Source organism: Sapajus apella, unplaced genomic scaffold (genome assembly GCF_009761245.1).
Source record: "Sapajus apella isolate SASKATOON/1434 unplaced genomic scaffold, GSC_monkey_1.0 scaffold9, whole genome shotgun sequence".
NCBI lineage: Eukaryota > Metazoa > Chordata > Mammalia > Primates > Cebidae > Sapajus > Sapajus apella.
The window spans coordinates 19,593,991-19,615,668 of record NW_022436949.1 but is presented as its reverse complement, the minus strand read 5'-3'; the positions used below and the strand labels follow the sequence as shown (position 1 = coordinate 19,615,668).

General features: G+C 34.4%; 1 protein-coding gene and 1 pseudogene across 3 annotated transcripts in view; one reads left to right on the top strand and one right to left on the bottom strand.

Moving 5' to 3' along the window:
* Window positions 1–21,678, bottom strand: part of PIBF1 (progesterone immunomodulatory binding factor 1) — a 228,488-nt gene that overhangs the window by 121,135 nt on the left and 85,675 nt on the right. The gene's annotated exons all lie outside the window — the stretch shown is intronic.
* Window positions 10,549–10,661, top strand: LOC116551420 (annotated as a pseudogene).

The following is a 21,678-nucleotide window of genomic DNA, read 5'->3' as shown; positions in this document are numbered from 1 at the left end:
TGAGACAAGTGTTTTATAAACATAAATGCATTAAATGTGTGAAATCAATCCTTTGTGAGGCTAGGACACATGTAGACCCCATTATAAAATAAATTCTATTCCTTGACATGTACAGGTAAAAAAAAAGCTAAAAAAAATTCTGGGTAATTTAGAATGATATTAATCTTTAAGATGATTTATTTTAAAAAGATTAAACTGCAAATTTTGCCTTTTATGAATTCAGGACGTTGTTGCTTCGGATATCAATGCCAACTACAAATAGGTAATTAAAGACTTAGTTCTTAGCATCACATGTTTTTATTCATTACATGGTACCTGAAAATTATTTTTTCTTTATATTGAAAAGTTAAACAGTAAACAATATTTAGAGGGTACAGAAAATTTAACAGAAGTTAAACAATAATAAACCATTTGGTGATAATGAGAATTACCTCATAGAAATCTGAATATAGTAAGTTTCATAAATTGAAGCTTCATAAAAATAATTCTAAAGGACTAGTCTATTCCCGTGTTGTTTACATAATTGAAAGAATCTGCCTCAAATTAGTACGACTGTGTAATTATTTTAATTTGTTAAACTGAACTCTGAAAAAGTTGAACAAATATAGCTACAAAAGTACCTCCAGCAGTGAGGAACTGATGATGCCCAGAAGCTAGTTTCGGGTAACTCCCACTTAACTTGTTTTGCTAATATAACCCGGCACATTTTACTTTGTTGACTCAGACTTCTCATCTCATACTCTCAATCTGAACATCTTAATTGAGGTAAGTCAGTATTATTCATACATTAACAATTTCATGTTTGATATTCTAATTTATTAGCATAGTAACCTTAAGAGGTCAAATTTTCCACACAGAATCTCCACCTATCCTCACAACCATCTCATCCCCAGGCCCAAAATTTGGCTCCATTTGTCTTTATGCTGCATTTGTAACTGGGTTTTTAGTTTTCCTAAGAGCCATCAATATATCACATACTACTTTAAAAATAACAGAAAGGACTAGAACTAACAGTTTTCTTTAAAGGAATAGACACTGCAACAGCAATTCTGGGGTTAGAAGTACAGGGAGAAAAAAAAATGTTAAAAGGTGAAAATTAGCTATTATACAGGGAGCTACAAAGAAAGTAACCCATAAGAAGTGCTCTCAGGCTAGGATGAATTAAACTCCCAATAGCAGGACATGTTCTGTGATGCTGAGAAGTAACCATAGGAGAGACATCAATGTTACACTCCTGTCTCAGGATTAGAAAAACTTATTTGGTAATAAAAGCACTGGATAAAACATCAAATAACAGGTTTTCATAACAAAATTTATATTGGCAGTCTTTACATACAGACTACAAGGGAAGTTTTACTTGTTACACTCTGTTATATTAAGCCATACATGAATATGGTTTATTCCCAACTCTTATTAACAAGGCCATCATTCAGTAATAGTAATAAGGTGAAAAACCCGTATTTAACCCATTTAACCACTTATTTAATTTCATTTCTTTATTTTGATGAGAAACAACTGATCTTTGAATTCTGTCCATAAAATGTTCATGGCTTGTACTACATTAAAAACGTTGAACCCGGCTATCAAATCTCATTTGGTAAACAGGCATTCTAAGGCAGAATACCTAAAAAGTATTAAAACTCAGTGGTGAGGTTCATGTAATCAATCACCAGGGCCAGAATATGGTACTTGCTTTAAGAAATTTAACTGGTCTAGGTTGAAAGTAAGACAGTGAAACAGTCGAGGAAAAGCATTTACCTTGACTGTTTCAAAAGTGGCGGGACAACTGTATGCAGATAAAGAGATCAGGGGAAGTAAGACCATGCCCCAAGGTAGACTGGCAAAAGAAGTTAAAGCAAAGTCAGAAGGTCCCCAGTACTCGTAAAGGTTCAGGGAAGGAGTTTTAGTGTTAAGTCATTAGGTAAATTAAAAACAAAGTACTAAAAGATACTTTCAACTTCTTGTTAAAACATGAAGAGATGGATCAGTAGAGAGAATATCGTGGCTTGAAAGAATACACAGAAGTAGGTAGTCACAGGTAGACCACTGAGTACTTTGTATGAGCAGGAAAATTTAATTGTAAATTTCTCAAGCAAGTGAGGCAGAAGTTGATAAACTTTCTACACTTGAAAGGAGTTCTGTGAAACAAAGATGGGCCTGAATCTCCAGATAGGAAGTCTTTGGTAGATTCAGCTGTAAGAAATTGGAGTTGATAAGGACAGAAGCTGACACTTCTAGTCAACTGAGAATTCAATCTTGCTCACAAAGATAAGCTGTTTATATCTTCATAAATTTCCTTCTTCTCTACACAGGTAAAAATTTTCAAATTTATTTTCAATTCTAGAAATAATTTATCAAATCCACTTTGAGGATAAAAACTCCAAACATTACAAATAAAGATGACAGATTTTTTTTGGTATTTTTTTGTAGAGACAGCGTCTTACTATGTTGCTCAGGCTGGTCTTGAAATCCTGGGCTTGAGCCATCCTCCTATCTCAGCCTCCCAAAGTTGTGGGATTACAGGCATGGGTCACTGCACGCAGCCCAGACCTCTATCACTACTTTCAATTCCATTTCTCCTTTGAGTGATAATCACTGTTTTTAGTTTTCTGTGTATCTTTCTAAAAGGTCTTTTTTTAAAACATGCATGTATACCACATATGAATTGATATATCAGTTTTCTTTTTCTTAAACAAACGACATCATATCATACATATTATTATCTGGAACTTCCTTTTTTCATGTAGGCTGTCTTGGGATCCAATTTTTCCATGTCTATACCTCATTCTTTTCATTTGCTATATAATAGACCACAAATGTGGATATAACCATTTAATCAATTCTAAACTGATTAAAATTTGGATTGTTTCAAAATGCTTCAAAGCACTATACACAGTGCTTCAAAGATCATCCTAAGAATTGCCTCCCATGCACAATGAAATGTCTAAGAAAGATACCAGGAAGTGAAATTGTTGGGTCAAAAGATTTGAAATTTTGAATACACACATTTTCCCTCCCAAATGGCTACATCAATTTAAAATGCAACCGTAGGTATGTGAAATGTGGTTTTTCCATATCTTCACCAATATTTGATATTATTCTCTATGTTTGCTATGCATACTACGTATGAATTACACTTTCATATAGAATTTGCTATCCTTTACCCAATATTCTAACTTAAAAATCTTGTTATTAAACCTCCTTCAAAAATATTTTCAGTTGGCCTCGTAATTTTCCATTCTCAACAATTCTTTTATTGTTAAATAGGTAACCTCTCCCCAACTTCTCACCCATTGTTCACAACAAACAGTATACCCAGTTTATTCATCCACCAAATGCAATGGGATTTACTCTGAATAATGGTTGAATTTCCAGAAACAAAACTCATATTTGAAGGAGGAAGACTGTTAAAAGTTATTCTGGCCGGGCGCAGTGGCTCACGCCTGTAATCCCAGCACCTTGGGAGGCCGAGATGGGTGGATCACGAGGTCAGGAGTTCAAGACCAGCCTGGCCAAGATGGTGAAACCTCATCTCTATTATTTAAAAAAAAAAATTTTTTTTTTAAAGTTATTCCAAGGACTGTGCTAAAAATAACTGAACTGAGCAATACCAACATTATCAGAAAAAGCATATAGGCTTCTACTATCCAGACTTTGGTGGAGGGTATTACTTGTGTTCATATATTCTGATGTTTTTAAAAATAAAAACTTGACTCATTATATACACATTTAGACATGAATCATGGATATATCTAAAATCACACAAGGACATTTAGAGTTACATAAAAAGAAAGGAAGTGTACATCTTGAAGAAATAATATCCCATGCCGGTAAAGATATCTGAGAAAACAGAAGTGAGAGGAGAAAATTAGTTGTTTTTACATTACATGGTTCAACTTAAAATTAATTTTACTGAAGGCAACTCAAAAATTTTTTTATACGAGAAATTTAAAAAATAAAATAAGCACTTTCTATTGAAATAATTTTGGCTTAGATATATCTTTTACTTCTCACAACAAAGTGTTTTTAGTTAAACAGAGATGAAGTATTACTACACAAGTGTATAGTATAGGGTATAGGTCTTTGTTTGGTTAGTTATTTTTTATATCCTGAAAACATTTAAAAGATCTCAGAATACAAAAATAAGCACCCTTACCATATTATACCCAATCTATAACTTCTAATATTTTTACTTTAAAAAAACAAAAAGTATATGAGTTTTACGTATTTCAAAAACTATAAAACTATATTCACACACATATATTTATTTTTATTTTTTTGAGATGGAGTCTTGCTCTGTAGCCCAGGCTGGAGTTCAGTGGCGTGATCTCAGTTCACTGCAACCTCTGCCTCCTGGGTCCCAGTTCAAGCAATTCTCCTACCTCAGCCTCCCAAGTAGCTGGGATTACAGGCACGAGCCACCATGCCCAGCTAATTTTTGTATTTTTTGGTAGAGGCGGGGTTTCACCATGTTGGCCAGTCTAGTCTTGAACTCCTGACCGCGTGATCTGCCTGACTCAGCCTCCCAAAGTGTTGGGATTACAGGCATGAGCCACCGCATCTGGCCACACATATATATCATAACTTACAGAGAATATATCTGAAATTACTTTCTTTTCATGTTGTTAAAATACAAAATATTATCTTAGAGATTTTACTTTTGTCAATTACTGCTACCTATTGTTCTACCAATTGTTTTCTTTGCTTTTTAGTTATCTGTATATTTAAAAATTTTAAATATATACCTAGATACTAAACCACAATTATCTTCAATGAAAATTAGGGGAACAATTACGTTAGTTTAAAAATGTACACATAAAATTATAGTGCCCAGAGATGTCCAGTGAGTTTGGAAATAAAAAAAGGAAAAACTATAGAGAAAGAGAGTTCTGGTAACTCAGGTGTCTCCCTTTCAACTGTGAAATTTTCCAAATTGAAAAGCAAGAAGGTAGGGACAACTTACAAAGCCAACATAATTGTGGCAACAATGATTACTAAGGAACATGAGAGAGGAATTTAAAAGGAGTTTGGGTATTTCCCCAAATGTTTCTGCCATTTAGATGGCTTCTTCAACCAGTTCACTTCTCAGCTGCAATACTACATCTGTCATTTTTGGCTTACAAGCTAATTCTTAAATTAATGTGAGAGGTCTTTTTTTTGCTGAGTTAAAAACGCTGAGTATGTTTGACAACTGTACCACGGATTTATAAGAATTTCAAGCATGCATCTGGAGTAATTCAATGCATCTATCATATCATGATCAAATAAAATATGTAATGTCATTAATAAACAACATGTAACATTTAGCCATCTTATAAAGGCAAAAAATAGGTACTACAGGTATGTGAAGAGTACTTAACTGAAACAAATGTAAGGAAAGGACTGCTGCCATAAAATAAGGCATGCATGAGATAACATTAGAGTAAAACATTTTATAACAGTGTTTGATTGGGTCTGTTTTTCCTTTTGTGTCAAGACGACAACAAGCACTTAAAATTCAGCTTGAAATATCCTCTCAACCAAGAGTATTTATTATATTAGTGTTTCATAGCACTAAAAACTTAATTTCATGCTGCTTTTAATGTATACCTCATTGCTGGTCTACATTAAAGAAAAAAATTCAGAGCATATAAACTGAATCTTAAAAAGTCATTAGAAAAAGCACTTTTGGAGGGATGCTTTTATGAAGAATAGTGTAAAGTATTAATAGTAACAAGATGGAGAGTAATCATGCTTTTGCCCTATTTTTCCATAATATATAGCTCAAGAAAAGAAATGAATTTACTATGGTTAATATACATATTGTAAAAGGCAAAAAGGGATGTAAAAGTCATTTATTTAGATCAACTTCCTCATAACAGGCAAGCCCTACAAATATTAATTTACACAAACTAGTGTTCTGAAATGGGCTAAGGAATACTCCAAAAAAACTCCTGAAGAGAGCGTCCGAAGTCCTGGGTCTTTATATGTCTGGGTGGTCTGGTAGTAAAGGTGGATCATTTGCAACACTTGCACTCCAGCCTGAGTGACAGAGTGAGACTCCATCTTAAAAAAAAAAAATTATTGTTTCCAGGTTTAGGTGTCAATAAAACATGAAAACAAATTACAGAGCGTGAAGAAGAGAGAAACCAAAATGATTACAGGTTAGGTATGACCAAACTACAAGAAAGATTAAACTTTCAAAAAATACACGTTTGGATAGTGGTTAAGGTGGTAGAAGGAGACATGACAATATTCTAAAAATACTTATAAAAAAGAAATGCAAAAAAGGAGCAAAAGTAGTGTGATATGACAGGCTCTGCGTTCCGTAACAAGTTAAAATGATTACAAATTTTACAAACAATTTTAGGAATCTAAGTGTGACTCACTAGCCTACCTACAAGAATGTAATAAAGTCTATCATGAGGGCATACAAAACAGAAGAAGAAAAACGTAACATAATAAGAACTAAATCACTATTTCCTCACCTCTTATTTCTCTCATTAGACTTAATGGACTAAATAATTACGTATTAGTATTTCTGTTAAATTCTATCTTGGGATGTTCAAACAAATATATAGTAAATATAATCTTATATTAGGCACTCATAAATACATATTATGTTATATTTTTATTTTCTACAGCTGTTTATGAAATGAGAAAGTTTAAAAGTTTCAGAAAATGTCTACATACCTTGGCATCTATTTAACCATCTCTAACACTTCAGGATAAAAATGCAACAATAAAGAGCCTAATATAATCAAAGCAACTCAGTAAGAATTAATTTGATTAAACTCCAGTTTTTAACATCTTACATTATTATTTTGAAGAAATGTCTTCACTCAAACATTTTTTGGGCCTTTTCTCCCTACACTTTTCTATGTCCTCCTCTTGCAGAAAGTGTTGCTCTTCCTCCCTAGGTTGGCTGAAATTTGGTGCTTTTATTATTGCTCTGTCTCTTATTCCTTTTCTCTCACTTTCTATTATAACCATGATTAAGTGGGTTGTGAGAGGCTAGGGATATTAATAAAAAGCCAGTGATGAGGGGAAGGATAGCAGGGGGTGGAGGGATTGGGGAAGGATATCATTAAGAGAAATACTTAACGTAGATGATGGGGGGATGGATGCAGCAAATCACCATGGCCTGTGTATATCTATGAAACAATTCTGCACGATCTACTCATGTACCCCAGAACATAAAGTATAACAATAAAAATAAATAAAAATTTTAAAAAAGGCAGTGATGAACTTTGAAGGCATTTATCATGTTAAGAGGAAACTTGAATTGGCACGATGCCTGTCAGCATGTGTAGAGACCAATATAAAGGAAAGGAGGTCTAACATTTGAGTGCTTTTATTTACTTTCATATACAGGTATAAATAGTTCATTTAATCATCTCTAAAGCTCTAATACAGAATTTAGAATTACCCTTTTAAAAAAATCTTTAATTTTTGTAGGTACATATTAAGTATATGGGGTATTCTGATAGAGGCATACAATGTGTGATAATTCCATCAGGGTAAATGAGGTATCCATTACTTCAAGGATTTATCCTTTGTGTTAAAAACAATCCAATTATATTCTTTTAGTTATTTTATTTGTTTATTTATATGTTTAATTAGAGATGGGGTTTTGCCAGTTGGCCAGGCTGGTCTCAAACTCCTGACCTCAAGTGAGCCACTCACCTTGGCCTCCCAAATTGCTGGGATTACAGATGTTAGCCACCACCCCTGGTCTAGTTATATTAAAATGTACAATTAGGCTGGGTATGGTGGCTCATGCTTGCAATCCTAGAAGTTTGGGAGGCTGAGGTGGGCAGATCATTTGAGGTCAGGAGTTCAAGACCAGCCTGGCCAAAATGGTGAAAGCCTGTCTCTACTAAGAATAGAAAAAATTAGCTGGTGTGGTGGCGCATGCCTACAATGCCAGCTACTTTGGAGGTTGCGGCAGAAGAATCACTTTAAACTGGGAGGCAGAGGCTGCAGTGGGCAGAGACCGCGCCACTGCACTCCAGCCTAGGCTAGAGCTACTATATGATCCAGAGAGACTCTGTGTTTAAAAAAACTTATTAAATTATTACTGACTACAGTCACCATGTTGTGCTTCCAAATAGACCTTATTCAACTTTCCTATTTTTTGTACCCATTAACCATCCCCCTTTCTCCTCAACTACCCTTCCCTGCCTTTGGTTACCATCATTCTGCTTTCTATCTCTATGAGTTCAGTTGCTTTATTTTTTAACTCCCACAAAGGAGTGAGAACATATAAAGTTTGTCTTACTGTGCCTGGCTTATTTTACTTAACATAATGACCTCCAGTTCCATTCATGTTGTTGCAAATGATAGGATTTCATTTCTTCTTTTTTTTTTTTTTTTTGAGACGGAGTTTCGCTCGTTACCCAGGCTGGAGTGCAATGGCGCGATCTCGGCTCACCGCAACCTCCGCCTCCTGGGTTCAGGCAATTCTCCTGCCTCAGCCTCCTGAGCAGCTGGGACTACAGGCACGCGCCACCATGCCCAGCTAATTTTTTGTATTTTTAGTAGAGACGGGGTTTCACCATGTTGACCAGGATGGTCTCGATCTCTTGACCTCATGATCCACCCGCCTCGGCCTCCCAAAGTGCTGGGATTACAGGCTTGAGCCACCGCACCCGGCCGATTTCATTTCTTTTTATGGCTGAAGAATACTCCATTGCATATAGGTACCACATTTTCTTTATCCAGTATCTATTGACAGACACTTGGGTTGCTTCCAAGTCTTGGCTACTATCAACGGTGCTGCAATAAATATCAGAGTGCAGATATTTCTTTGATATACTGATTTCCTTTCTTTTGGGATACACTCAAAAACAAAAAATAGAGCTACCATATGATCCAGCAATCACTGATCCACATAAATCTACTTTTTGTTTTCTGAGGAACCTCTAAACTGTTCTCCATAGTGGTTGTGCTAAGTTACATTCCCATGAACTGTGTATGAGGATTTTCTTTACTCCACACCCTTGTCAGCATTTGTTATTGCTTGTCTTTTGGATAAATGCTCTTTTAACTGGGGTGAGATGATGTCTCATTGTAGTTCTGATTTGCATTCTCTGATGATCAATGAAGCTGAGCATCTTTTCATAACCCTGTTTGCCATATGTATGTCTTCCTTTAAGAAATGTCTATTCAGATCTTTTGCCCGCTTACAAATTGTATTATTAGATTTTTTTTTTCCTATTGTTTGAGCACCTTATATATTCTGGTTATTAGTTCCTTGTCAGATGGATAGTTCGCAAATATTTTCTCCCATTTTGTGCGCTGTTTCTTCACTTTGTTGATGCTTCCTTTGCTATGCAGGAGCTTTTTTACTTGATGTGATCCCATTTGTCCATTTTTGCTTTGGCTGCCTGCTGTGCTTCTGGGGTATCGCTCAAGAAATCTTGGTTCAGAACAATGTCCTAGAGAGTTTCTCCAATGTTTTCTTTTAGCAGATTTATAGCGTGAGGTCTTAAATTTAAGCATTTAATCAATGCTGATTTTACTCTTGCATATAGCAAGAGACAGCGGTCTAGTTTTATTCTTCTGCATATGGACATCCAGTTTTCCCAGTATAATCTATTGAAGAGACTGTCCTTTCCCCAATGTATGTTTTTGGCATCTTTCTCAAAAATAAGTTCACTGGAGATGTATGAATTTGTTTCTGATTTCTCTATGTTTTTCTCCATTGGTCTGTGTGTCTGTTTTTACGCTAGTACCATGCTGTTTTGGTTACTTCAGCACTGTAGTATTTTTTGAAGTCAGGCAATGTGATTCCTCCAGTTTGTTCTTTTAACATAGGATAGCTTTGGCTATTCTGGGTCTTCTGTGGTTCCATATACATTTTTGGATTTTTTTTTCTACTCCTGTGAAGAACGTTATTGGTATTTTGATAGGGATTGCATTGAATCTGTAGACTGCTCTGGGTAGTATGGACATTTTAACAATATTGATTCTTCCAAGCCATGAACATGGAATGTATCTTTCCAATTTTTGTGTGTTCTCCTCAATTTCTTGCATCAGTGTTTTATAGTTTTCATTGTAGAGATCTTTTACTTCTTTGTTTGTTTTTGTTTTTTCCAAGATGGAGTCTTGCTCTGTTGCCTAGGCTGGAGTGAAATAGCGTGATCTCAACTCACTGCAACCTCTGCCTCATGGGTTCATGAGACTCTCCTGACTCAGCCTTCCTAGTAGCTAGGATTACAGGTGTGCACTACCATGCCTGGCTAATTTTTTGTATTTTTAGTAGAGACAGGGTTTCACTATGTTGGCCAGGCTGGTCTCGAACTCCTGACGTCGTGATCTGCCCACCTTGGCCTCCCAAAGTGCTGAGATTACAGGCATAAGCCACTGTGCCTGGCCATTTCTTTAATTCCTAGGTATTTAATTTTACTTGTAGCTATTTTAAATGAAATTACTTTCTTAGTTTCTTTTTCAGATTGTTCACTGTTGGCATATAGAAGTGTTAGTGATTTTGTATCCTGGAACTTTACTGAATTTGCCTATCAGTTCTAATAGGTTTTTGGTGGAGTCTTAGAAGATCTTATCATTGTGCTCACTTCAGCAGCACATATACGAAAATTGGAATAATACACAGAAGATTAAGATTAGTATGGTTCCTGCACAAGGATAACATGCAAATTCGTGAAGCATTTTGTTTTGTTTTTTTTTGAAAAAAGACCCTATCATCTAGTAATAAGAATAATTTGACTTCTTCCTTAACAATTTGATTGCCCTGTATTTCATTTCCTTGTCTGGTTGCTTTAGCTGTAACTTCTAGTGCTATGTTGAATAACAGTGGTGAAAGTGGGCAAGTGATTATTCTCTTTTTAGAGATAAAGATCCTGAGACTCAGAGAAGTTAATAACATGCCCAAGTAAGTAGAAAAGCTGAAATCTGCCTCAGATTCAAGTCTGCCTCAAATTTCTGGGCTCTTATGCTCTAACAATCAATATCCAAGAGAGAAAGTCATATTAAAAAAAATAAAAGTAAAGCAGGTACCAAAAGCACATACACAATCTCCAGCAGCATATCAACGGCAGGTAAGTGTGGACAGAGATGACTAAATTAGAAAGACACTGACAAACTATATGACTGAAAAATGAATTTAAAAAACAGGTAACAGCTCTCCACAAAAACAAAACACAAAAAGGCTCTCCAAGGGAGAGAAAAACCTTTTTTTGGGGTCAGGGGTTTAAGGAGGTTCAGGTTATTAAAGGGTGGCATGGGAGGTCAGAGATAAAAGTTATTTCCCTTGCTTTGGGCAAAGATAGTTCTGTACCTTACCAACTCCTATAGTCTGTGTATGAATTAAATAAAAAGGCGTTTCCTTTCAAACTATCCTTAAGACAAAAAGAGTGACCCCTTTTATGTAAGTCCTTACAAAGTCTCTCCCATTTAGTAGTCCCTCATTATTTTGAAAAGGCAAAATACGGTTTAGGAAAGACACACTGGCTTGTGACGCAAATTTTGAATTCTAATTTTGTTTACTTGAAAGAATCAGTAAAAATGGGAACTCAGATTTAATAATTATTTCTGGGATACAGCCTCACAACTACACTGAGAAAAGGTTTCGGAGTTTACTGAAAAAAGAAACATAAGTAGTTGATTTTTAAGATCACAAACACACCAAAAGAACAAATGGGAAAAAAATTATCTGAAAAGACACTGAGGCTAAAAATAAAAATTCAGTTACGGTATCATCTAGGGATTCAAACAGTAAAAAAATTTAAAAAGCAGTGAAAAATGAAGTGGACACTATTAGTTGATTCAAAAAGTGCTGCATGAAACATCTCTATAGTGAGAATCACTAAATACAGCTCAAGGAAATTCAGAGATAATACAAATGAAAAAACATTCCTTGCTAATGGATACAAAGAATCAATATTGTTAAAATGGCCACACTGCCCAAAGACAGTAAATTAAATGCTATTCCTACCAAATTACCCATATCATTTTAACAGAATGAGAAAAAAACTATTATAAAATTCATATGGAACCAAAAAAGAGAGAAAGAAACCCTAAACAAAAAACAAAAACAAACAAAATAAAACAACAACAGAAACCAAAGTTAGAGGCACCACAATACCTTACTTTAAGAACAAGCCTACAGTAACCAAAACAGCATGGTACTGGTATAAAAACAGACACATAGGCCAATGGAACAGGACAGAGAACCCAGAAATAAAGCCAAACATACCTGCAACCATCTGATTTTTAACAAAGTCAACAATAACAAGCAATGAGGAAAGAACTCCCTATTCTTAAATGTTATTAGGATAACTGGCTAATCACATGCAGAAGATTGAGCCTGGACCCCTTTCTTATACCAGGTACAAAAATCAACTCAAAATGAACTAAAGACTTAAATGTAAGGTCCGAACTATAAAATCCGTAGAAGAAAACCTAGGAAATTTAGCCTTGGCAAAGAATTTATGACTAAGAACCCAAAAACAGCTGCAACAAAAATAGAAATTGGTTAAGTGGGATCTAATTAAACTAACAAGCTTTTGCACAGCAAAAGAAATGATCAGTGTAGTAAACAGGCAATCCATAGAATGGAAGAAACTATTCACAACCTATGCATCCAACAGAGGTCTACTATCCAGAGTCAATACAGAACTTAAACAATTCAACAAGCAAAAAACCCCCAAACAATTCCACTAAAAAATGGGCAAAGAACATGAACAGACATTTTTCAAAAGAAGACATACATGTGGCCAAGAAGTACATGAAAAAAATGCTCAGCATCACTAATTATTAGGGAAATGCAAATTAAAACCATGAGCTACCATCTCACACCAGTCAGAATGTCTATTATTAAAAAGTCAAAAAATAGCAGATGTCGGTGAGGTCATGGAGAAAAGGGAACACTTAAACACTGCTGATGGAAATGTCAATTAGTTCAGCCACTGTGGAAAGCAGTGTGGAGGTTTCAAATAACTTAAAGCTACCATTCAATCCAGCAATCCCATTACTGGGTATTGGAAAGGTATTCAAAGGAAAACAGATCATGCTAACAAAAAGACACATGCACTCATATGTTCATTGTGGCATTATTCAAAAAAGCAAAGACATGGAATCAACCTAAATGCTCATCAATGGTGGACTGGATTTAAAAAAATGGGATACATATACACCATGGAATACAATTCAGCCATAAAAAAGCTAAACACTGAATACACATAAATACAAAAATGGGAACAGTACACCCTGGGAACTACTTGAGCTGGAAGGGTGGCTTGGGTTGAAAAACTACCTATTGGGTACTATGTATGCTCACTACCTGGGTGATGAGATTATTGTACAACAAACATCAGTAACGCACAAGTTACCTAAGTAACAAATCTGCACGTCTTCCCTGAGCCTAGAAGTCAAATACATACATAGGTATATAATAAGAAATCTAAAACAAAAACAAAAAGTGCCTCAATCTTGAAGCTTCATGAGATTGAAATATTTTTTAATGTAATGTGACTTTAAATATTTATTTATTTTCATAGTTTCAATTTTTATTTTAGATTCAGAGGGTTAAATATCCATAAATAACTTTATTAAGCAAGGGTTCTGAAGCCAGACTGTATGGGTTAAATTCCATGTCACTCTTTACTACCTGTGTCTCAGCTTCTATATTTATAAAATGAGAGTAATAGTGATAATCTCATTAGGTAATTAGGATAACTAAGTGGGTTAATATTAGTAAAATGCTTAAAACTGTGTTGGCACAGTAAGCACTATGTGTTTGTTAAATTAAACATTCAAGTTTGCTGAAGCGTTTTGTTTTAAAGCTTGTCATAAGAAAAATAACAGATGACTTTATATGTTTTCCTGGCTGTGGGAGTTCCAATTTTTAGTCTGGCCAAGATGTCTTATCATGTTCCATATGTTTTTCCATAAAGCATGCGATGTTCTAATACTTTAAAATATAGGAATTTTGGAAGCAAAGAATTTTATTTTTCTTCCAGTCAGTGGAATGTATCTTATCCTTACCAAGAAACAGAGCTACACGTTCAAAGTAATAATTTTCCTACCCTGCTGAAGAGATGCACGGGAAAGAGAACAGCTGATATCGTGAAAGCATCAATAAATGGTGACCCATCTACTCAGACTTGTGAATGGTCTCAGAGAAACAGATAAGCACTTAGCAGTGCTGCTTAACTGATGCTGCTAAAAGCTAGCATGCAAACATCTTTTGTAAAGGACCAAAGAGTAAATATTTTAGGCTTTGTGGACAATAAAGTTTCTGTTGCAACAACTCAACTGTGCAGTTGTAGCACAAAAGCAGCTATAATTTGTAAATAAATGAGTAGAACTATGTTCCAATAAAACTTTATTTATATACACTAACAACTGCATTTCATGTAATTTTCATGTGTCATTAAATATTTATTTTTATTTCCCCTTCATAATTAAAAAAAATCACAAACCAATCTTTGCTTGCAGTCTGCCCAATAACAGATGGTAGGCTGGGTTTGGCCTATAGGCCATACATAGTTTGTTGACCTCTGGTTTGAATTAAGAGAAGCTGTGGGAAATTAAGGATGGCATACTGACCAAATCCATGACCGAATTCTTTTATTCAAAATCTATTAGATTATTGTATTCGCTATAGTTGTCATTCTAAAACTGCCTTCTTTTATTAAGACTCTCAGGTCCTTTACAGCCCTCTTCAATTGTCATTTGATGACTTCCTTTTTACTAAGGTCAACATCTATCCAACAAGGGTTTATTTCAATTCCCTCCGCTCTACCTTAAAACTTGTTTATATTCTAATTTTCTTTCTTTCCCTACACTCCTAATCACAACATTCCTTCTCTGGTTGGAAGGATTGTAGACCTCCTTCATTTCTTGATACAAAACAACTTTAACCTCCTCAATTATCACATTTAGCTTACATTTTCAAACTTTCCTTTTTCAAGTTCTTTCTCCCAGAAGATACAGTAATTCCTAACATTTATGTGCCCAACAACGGCGTCAAAATGCCAGTTAAAACCAAAAAAAGAAAAGGAATGAAAAACAAAAATAGAACAAGTAGAAAAAAAGTAATACATATGGTAGATGCAAATCTAACAACAGTATATCAATAATCACTTAGTATGTAAATGTTCTAAATTCACCAATTAAATAAGAGATTGTCAGATTAAAAAAACCACCCAACTATATACTGCCTAAAAGAAATGCACTTTAAATATCAAGATACATGTAGATTAAAAGTGGATGGAGAAAGATATACCATTATAACACTACTCAAAAGAAAGTGGGAATAGCTTATATTAACTTCAGACAGAACAAACTTCAGAGTAAGAAAAGTTATCAAGGATAAAGAGGGGCATTACATAATGATAAAGGGAGGGGAATTACATAATGGTAAAGGGGTCCATTTTCCAAGGAAAATAATAATCCTTAACATTTACATGTCAAAGAACAGTGTCAAAATACATGAGTCAGAACTGACAGAGCTGCAAGAAGAAATATATGAATCTACTACTATAGCTGAAGACTGCAACACCCCAGTATTAGAAATGGACATATCCAGCAGGCAGAAAGTGATTAAGGAAATAGAATTCAACATCATCAATCAACTGGTTATAATCACAATTTATTTAAAAACAGCAGAATACACATTCTTTTAAAGCTCACACGAAACATACATATGCAGAAGATAGACTGCATCCTAAGCCATAAACATACCTGAACAAAGTTAAAAGAATAAAAATCATATGCTCTCTACTCTCAAACCACAGTGTAATTAAACTAGAAATTAACAATAAAAAGATAACTGGAAAATTCTACAACATGTGGATATTAAACAACACACTTTTAAATGACACATACATCAAAGAAGAAAACTCAAGAGAAATTAGAAAATATTTTAAACTAAATGAAAATGAAAATACAACTTGTGGAATGTAGCAAAAGCAATGCTTGGGAAATTAATAGCACTAACTATGTATATTAGAAAAGAAGAAAGATCTAAAATCAATCATCTACCTTAGGAAACTAGAAAAAAAGAGAGTGAATTAAATTGAAAGTAAGTACTAAGAAAAAAATTACTGCAGAAATCAAAAGAAAACCAATGACATCTAAAGTGTTTCTTTGGAAAAAAAATCAATAAAATCAGTAAAAGTTTAGCTACACTAGAAAAAAAGAGAGGACCTAAATTACTAACATCAGAAATGAAACAGCGGTCATTATTACAGATCCCATAGACACTAAAAAGATAATCAAAAGAATACTATGAACAACTCTGTGCCCACAAACTTCCTAAACTAGGCAAAATTGACCAATTCCTTAAAAGACACAATCTGCTAAAACTGACATAAGAAGAAACAAAGAATCTGAAGAGGCCTACATGTATTTTAAAATATTTAATCAATAATTTAAACCTTCCAAAGCAGAAAGGACAGGCCTAGATGGATTCACTGGTAACTTCCACCAAATATCTAAGGAATAAATTATACCAGTTCTCTACAGTATCCACCAGAGGCTAGAAGCAGAAGGAATACTTTCCAATTTATTCTGTGAGGCCAGCATCACTCAAATACCAAAACCAGACAATGACATTACAGGAAAAAAAACCAAGAGACCAATATCTCTCATGAATATAGATACAAAAACCCTCAATAAATTATTAATAAATTGAAACCAACTGTGCTTAAAAAGAATTATATACCACAATCAAGTGAGATTTATACCAGTAATGCAAGGTTGGTTCAAAATTTGAAAAATCAATTAATGTGATCCATCACATCAACAAGCTGAGGAAGGAAAACCCCAAGATCCTGTCAGTAGATGCAGAGAAAGCATTTGACAAAATCTAACACTGGCTGATAATACAAACTGTCAGTAAACTAAGAAGAGTGGGGAACCTCCTCAACTTGATAAAAAATAACACAAAAATCCTACAGATAACATCTTACTGGCAAGAAACTTGAAGTTGTCCAACTAAGATCTGAAACTTTTCTACATAATACTTGAAGTCAGTGCTAACTACAATAAAAAAAGAAAATAAAAAGTATACAGATTGGTAAGGAAGAAATAAAACTGTCTTTCTATGCAGATGATATGACTTTATGTAGAAAATCTAAAAGAATTGGCCAAGAACTACTGGGACTAATAAGTGATTATAGCAATGTTGATGGATACAAGGGCAGTATACAAAGGCCAATCACTTTCCTATATATCTGCACTGAACAGGTGGAATTTCAAGTTTAAAACACAGTAACATTTATATTAACAATGCTTAAAATAAAATCTTTAGGTATAAATCTAAAACAACATGTACAAGAGCTATATGAGGAAAACTAAAAACTCTGATAAAAAAATCAAAGAACTAAATAATGTAAAATACTCTATGTATACAGGTAAGAAGACTCAATACTGTGAAGCTGTCAGTTCTTCCCAGATTGATTTATAGATTCAATGTAATCCCAATAAAAATCCCTGCAAGCTATTTTGTGGATATTGACAAACTGATTCTAAAGTTAACACGGAAAGGCAAAAGACCCAGAATAGCCAATATTATATGGAAAGAGAAGAACAAAGCTAGTAGACTGACACTATCCAACTTTGAGACTTACTATAAAGTTACAGAAACAGGAAGGTGCAGTACTGGCAAAAGAATGGACAAATAGATCAATGGAACAGAATACAGATCCTTGTAGCAGACCCACACAGTCAACTATCTTTGACAAAAAGACAAAGGGAATACTGACGGAAAGATAGTTCCTTTTTTTTTTGAGACAGAGTCTCGCTCTGTCGCCAGGCTGGAGTGCAGTGGCATGATCTCAGCTTTTTAACATATGTTGCTGGAACAATAGGACATTCACATGCAAAAAAAAAGAATCTGAGCAGACCTCACATTTTTACAAAAATTAACTCAAAATAAATCACATACCTAAATGTAAAATGCAAAATTATAAAACTCCTAAGATAACACAGACAACAATCTAGATGACCTTGGTCTGGGCCATGGCTTTTTAGACAAAACAACAAACGCATAATCCATGAAAAAACCAATAAACTGGACTTTATTAAAGTTAAAAGCTTCTGCTCTGTGAAAGACACTATCAAGAGGAGGAAAATAAAAACTCCAGACTGGGAGAAAATACTTGCAAAATACGTATCTAATGAAGGATTGTTATCCAAAATATACAAAGAATTTTTAAAACTCAACAATAAGAAAACAAACAATGCTATTAAAAAACGGGCCAAAGATCTTAACAGCTACATCACCAAAGAAGATACACAGATGGTCAATAAGCACATGAAAAGACGCTCTACATCTTATGTCATCAGGAAAATGCAAGTTAAAAAAACAATGAGATACCACTATACATGTATTAAAATGGCCCAAATCCAGAACACTGGCAATACCAAATGCTGACAACAATATGAAGCAACAGGAATCCTCACTCACTGCTGGTGGAGGTGTATGATGGTATAGCTACTTTGGAAAACAGTTTGATGGTTTCTTCCTCTTCTTTTTTTTTTCCCCACACTACACTGACACATTTTGTGGTTACTTAGAAAACTAAGCACTCTTACTATAAGATTCAACAATCAAACTCTTTGAATATTTGCCCAAAGGAGTTAAAAACTTATCTACACAAAAACCTGCACAAGGATGTTTATAGCAGATTTATTCATAACTGCCATAACCTGGAAGCAGTGAAGATGTCCTTCAGTAGGTGAATAGATGAACTGTGATACATCTCAGCAACAGAATATTATTCAGCACTGAAAGATATGAGCTATGAAGTCATGAAAAGACAGGGAGAAACCTTAAATGCATACTACTAAATGAAAACAGTCTGAAAAGGTTACATACTGTATGATTATGACATTCTGAAAAAGGTAAACCCAAGGAGACAGTAAAATAATACAGTAATGAAACTATTCTGCATGATACTATATTGATGGATATATGCATGGCAGATTTGTCCAAACATATAGAATGTATAACCCCAAGAGTGAACTTGGACAAAAGATGAAGTGAAGAAATTAAAAAGTAATTGGACCAAGAGTGAACCCTAATAAAAACTATGGAGTTTGGGTGATAATGATTTGTCAGATTCATCAATTTTAACAAATGCAGCACTCTAGTGGGGGATGTTCCTAATGGGGTAGGCTATACATGTATAGGGGTAGGTATTATATGAGCAAACTGTACTTCCTTCCAATTTTGTAGTGAACCTAAAACTGCTGTAAAAAATAAAGTCTATTTGAAAACCAGCTTCACTGAAGCATAAATTACACACAAAATTTACCAATTTTAAGTGTGCAAGTTCATAAGTTTCAACAAATGTTTATAGTAATACAACCATGACTACAATCATAATATGCATTCCCATCACCCTCAAAAGCTCTTTGTGCTGCTGCTTTTCAGTCAGTTCTCTCATTCCACTCCTGGCTCTTGGCAACTGTCGAATGGATTTGTGTCATTAATCTGCCTTTTCTATTATATCATACAAATGGAATCAAATGGTATGTAGTCTTTTGTGTTTGCCTTCTTTCAACATAGAGCTTTTATAATAAAACAATTTTCCATTTATAAGTCGTTTCTTCCTTTTTTATTGCTATATAGTATTCTATAGCATGTATAAACCCAAATTTAGTTTGATGCACTAGTTGTTCCAGTTTGGGGACATTAAAAATATAGCTGCTATAAACATTTACACAGAAGTCCTTATATGTATATAGGTTTTTCATTTCTCTTAGGTAAATAACTAGAAGTAGAAATGCTGGACCTTATACTAAGTTTATGTTTAACCTTATAAAAACTGTCAAATCATTTCCAAAGTGACTGTGATTCTGCATTCACATAAGTGATGTGTGGACATTCCAGTTAACTGACAACCTTACCAACACTTGTAATTATCAGTGTTTTAAAATCTAGCCATATTAGTTGTTGTAGGGGTAATGAATTCTGGTATAACTGCTATTTTCCTGATGATTGATAACAGCATCTTTTCTCGTGCTTATTGGTCATCTGTAGTTCTACTTTCATTAAGTGGCTGTTCAAATCTGTTGGCCATTTAAAAAAATTTTAAATTGAGTAGCTTGTCTTCTTAAATTGCAAGAATTCTGGATGTTAGCCATTTATTAGATATGCGGTTTTCAAATATTTTCCTCAAGACCACGGCTTGTCTTTCTCCTTTCTTATCAGAAGAGCAAAATTTCATTTTGAGTAAGTTCAATTTAACAAGTTCTTCTTTTCTTCCTCCAACTACCAGCCAAGTTGGAATATCAAGTTTTTCCTAGGCTGGGCACGGTGGCTCATGCCTGTAATCCCAGCACTTTGGGAGGCTGAGGCAGGTGGACTGCCTGAGGTCAGAAGTTCCAGACCAGCCTGACCACCATGGTGAAACCCCATCGCTGCTAAAAATGCAAAACTGGCTGGGCACGGTGACACATGCCTATAATCCCGGCTACTTGGGAGGCTGAGGCAGGAGAATCACTTGAACCTGGGAGGTAGAAGTTAAGCCGTGATGGCGCCCACTGCACTGTAGCCTGGGCAACAAGAGTGAAGAGTGAGACTCCGTCTCAAAAAAAAAAAAAAAAGGAAAAAAAAAAAAAGTTTTAAAGTTTTTCTTAATGGTTCATGTTTTTTATGTTCTATTTATGCAACCTTTGATAGCTGAAGGTTTCTAAAGTTTTCCTTTTTTTTCTAGTTTTCTAGTTTTTGATTTTACATTTAGATGTATGAATAATTACAAATTAATTTTTATATGTATGAAATAGGGATAGAGGTTTATTTTTTTTTTTTTGTATATGGATATCTAAATGGTCTAGCAAGATTTGTTGAAAGATTATCATTTCCTCATTGACTTATCTAGGCACCTTCATCTTTCTTTTTCAAAATTGTTTTGGATATTCTGGTCCTTTCGATTTCCATGCAAATTTTGGTTAGTTGATTAGAATACAAATAACGTCTGCTGACTTTTTGACCAGAATTGCACTGAATCTATAAGTCAGTTTGGGACAATCTGACACTACAGCAAAATTAAGTGTTCAAGTCTATGAACATGATATCTTGCTCCACTTATTTAGGTCTTTCTTATTTTTCCTTGGCAATATTTACTATTTACTAGCTTTCAGTGTACAGGTCCTGTACTTGCTTCATATTTTGTCAATTTTATCCCTACGTATTTGTTATTTTTCTGCTATTGTAAAGGTTTATTTTAGAAAAGTAATTTCCAATTTTTAAATGAATAGTGCTAATATACAGAAATACAATTAAATTTTTTCATAAACTGTATCCTGTAATCTTGCTAAAGTTACTTACTAGTTTTTGTAATTTATTTGTAAATTCCAGCCATGACATTTTCAGAAAACAACCTCCTTGAGCCTTAATTTCCACACAGAAATAAAGCAATTATGAGAAATAAAAATTGAGAAGAGAATCAATCAAACAAATAAAACTCCTAAAACATTTAGCACAATATTACTCTACAGCAATTATTAAATCTCTTCCCAAATCTCAGAGCACTTACTACAGGTTTTGGCATTGTTGATATGTCCCGAATCTTTTTCTACAGGCTTGTTCTTTCTCCCAGGTTTGAGATCCTTATACTCATTTGTCAGCTCTAATTCTATTTTTTTTTTTTTTTTTTGACGGGGTTTTTCCCTCTTTTTCCCCAGGTTGGAGTGCAATGGCGCGATTTCGGCTCACCGCAACCT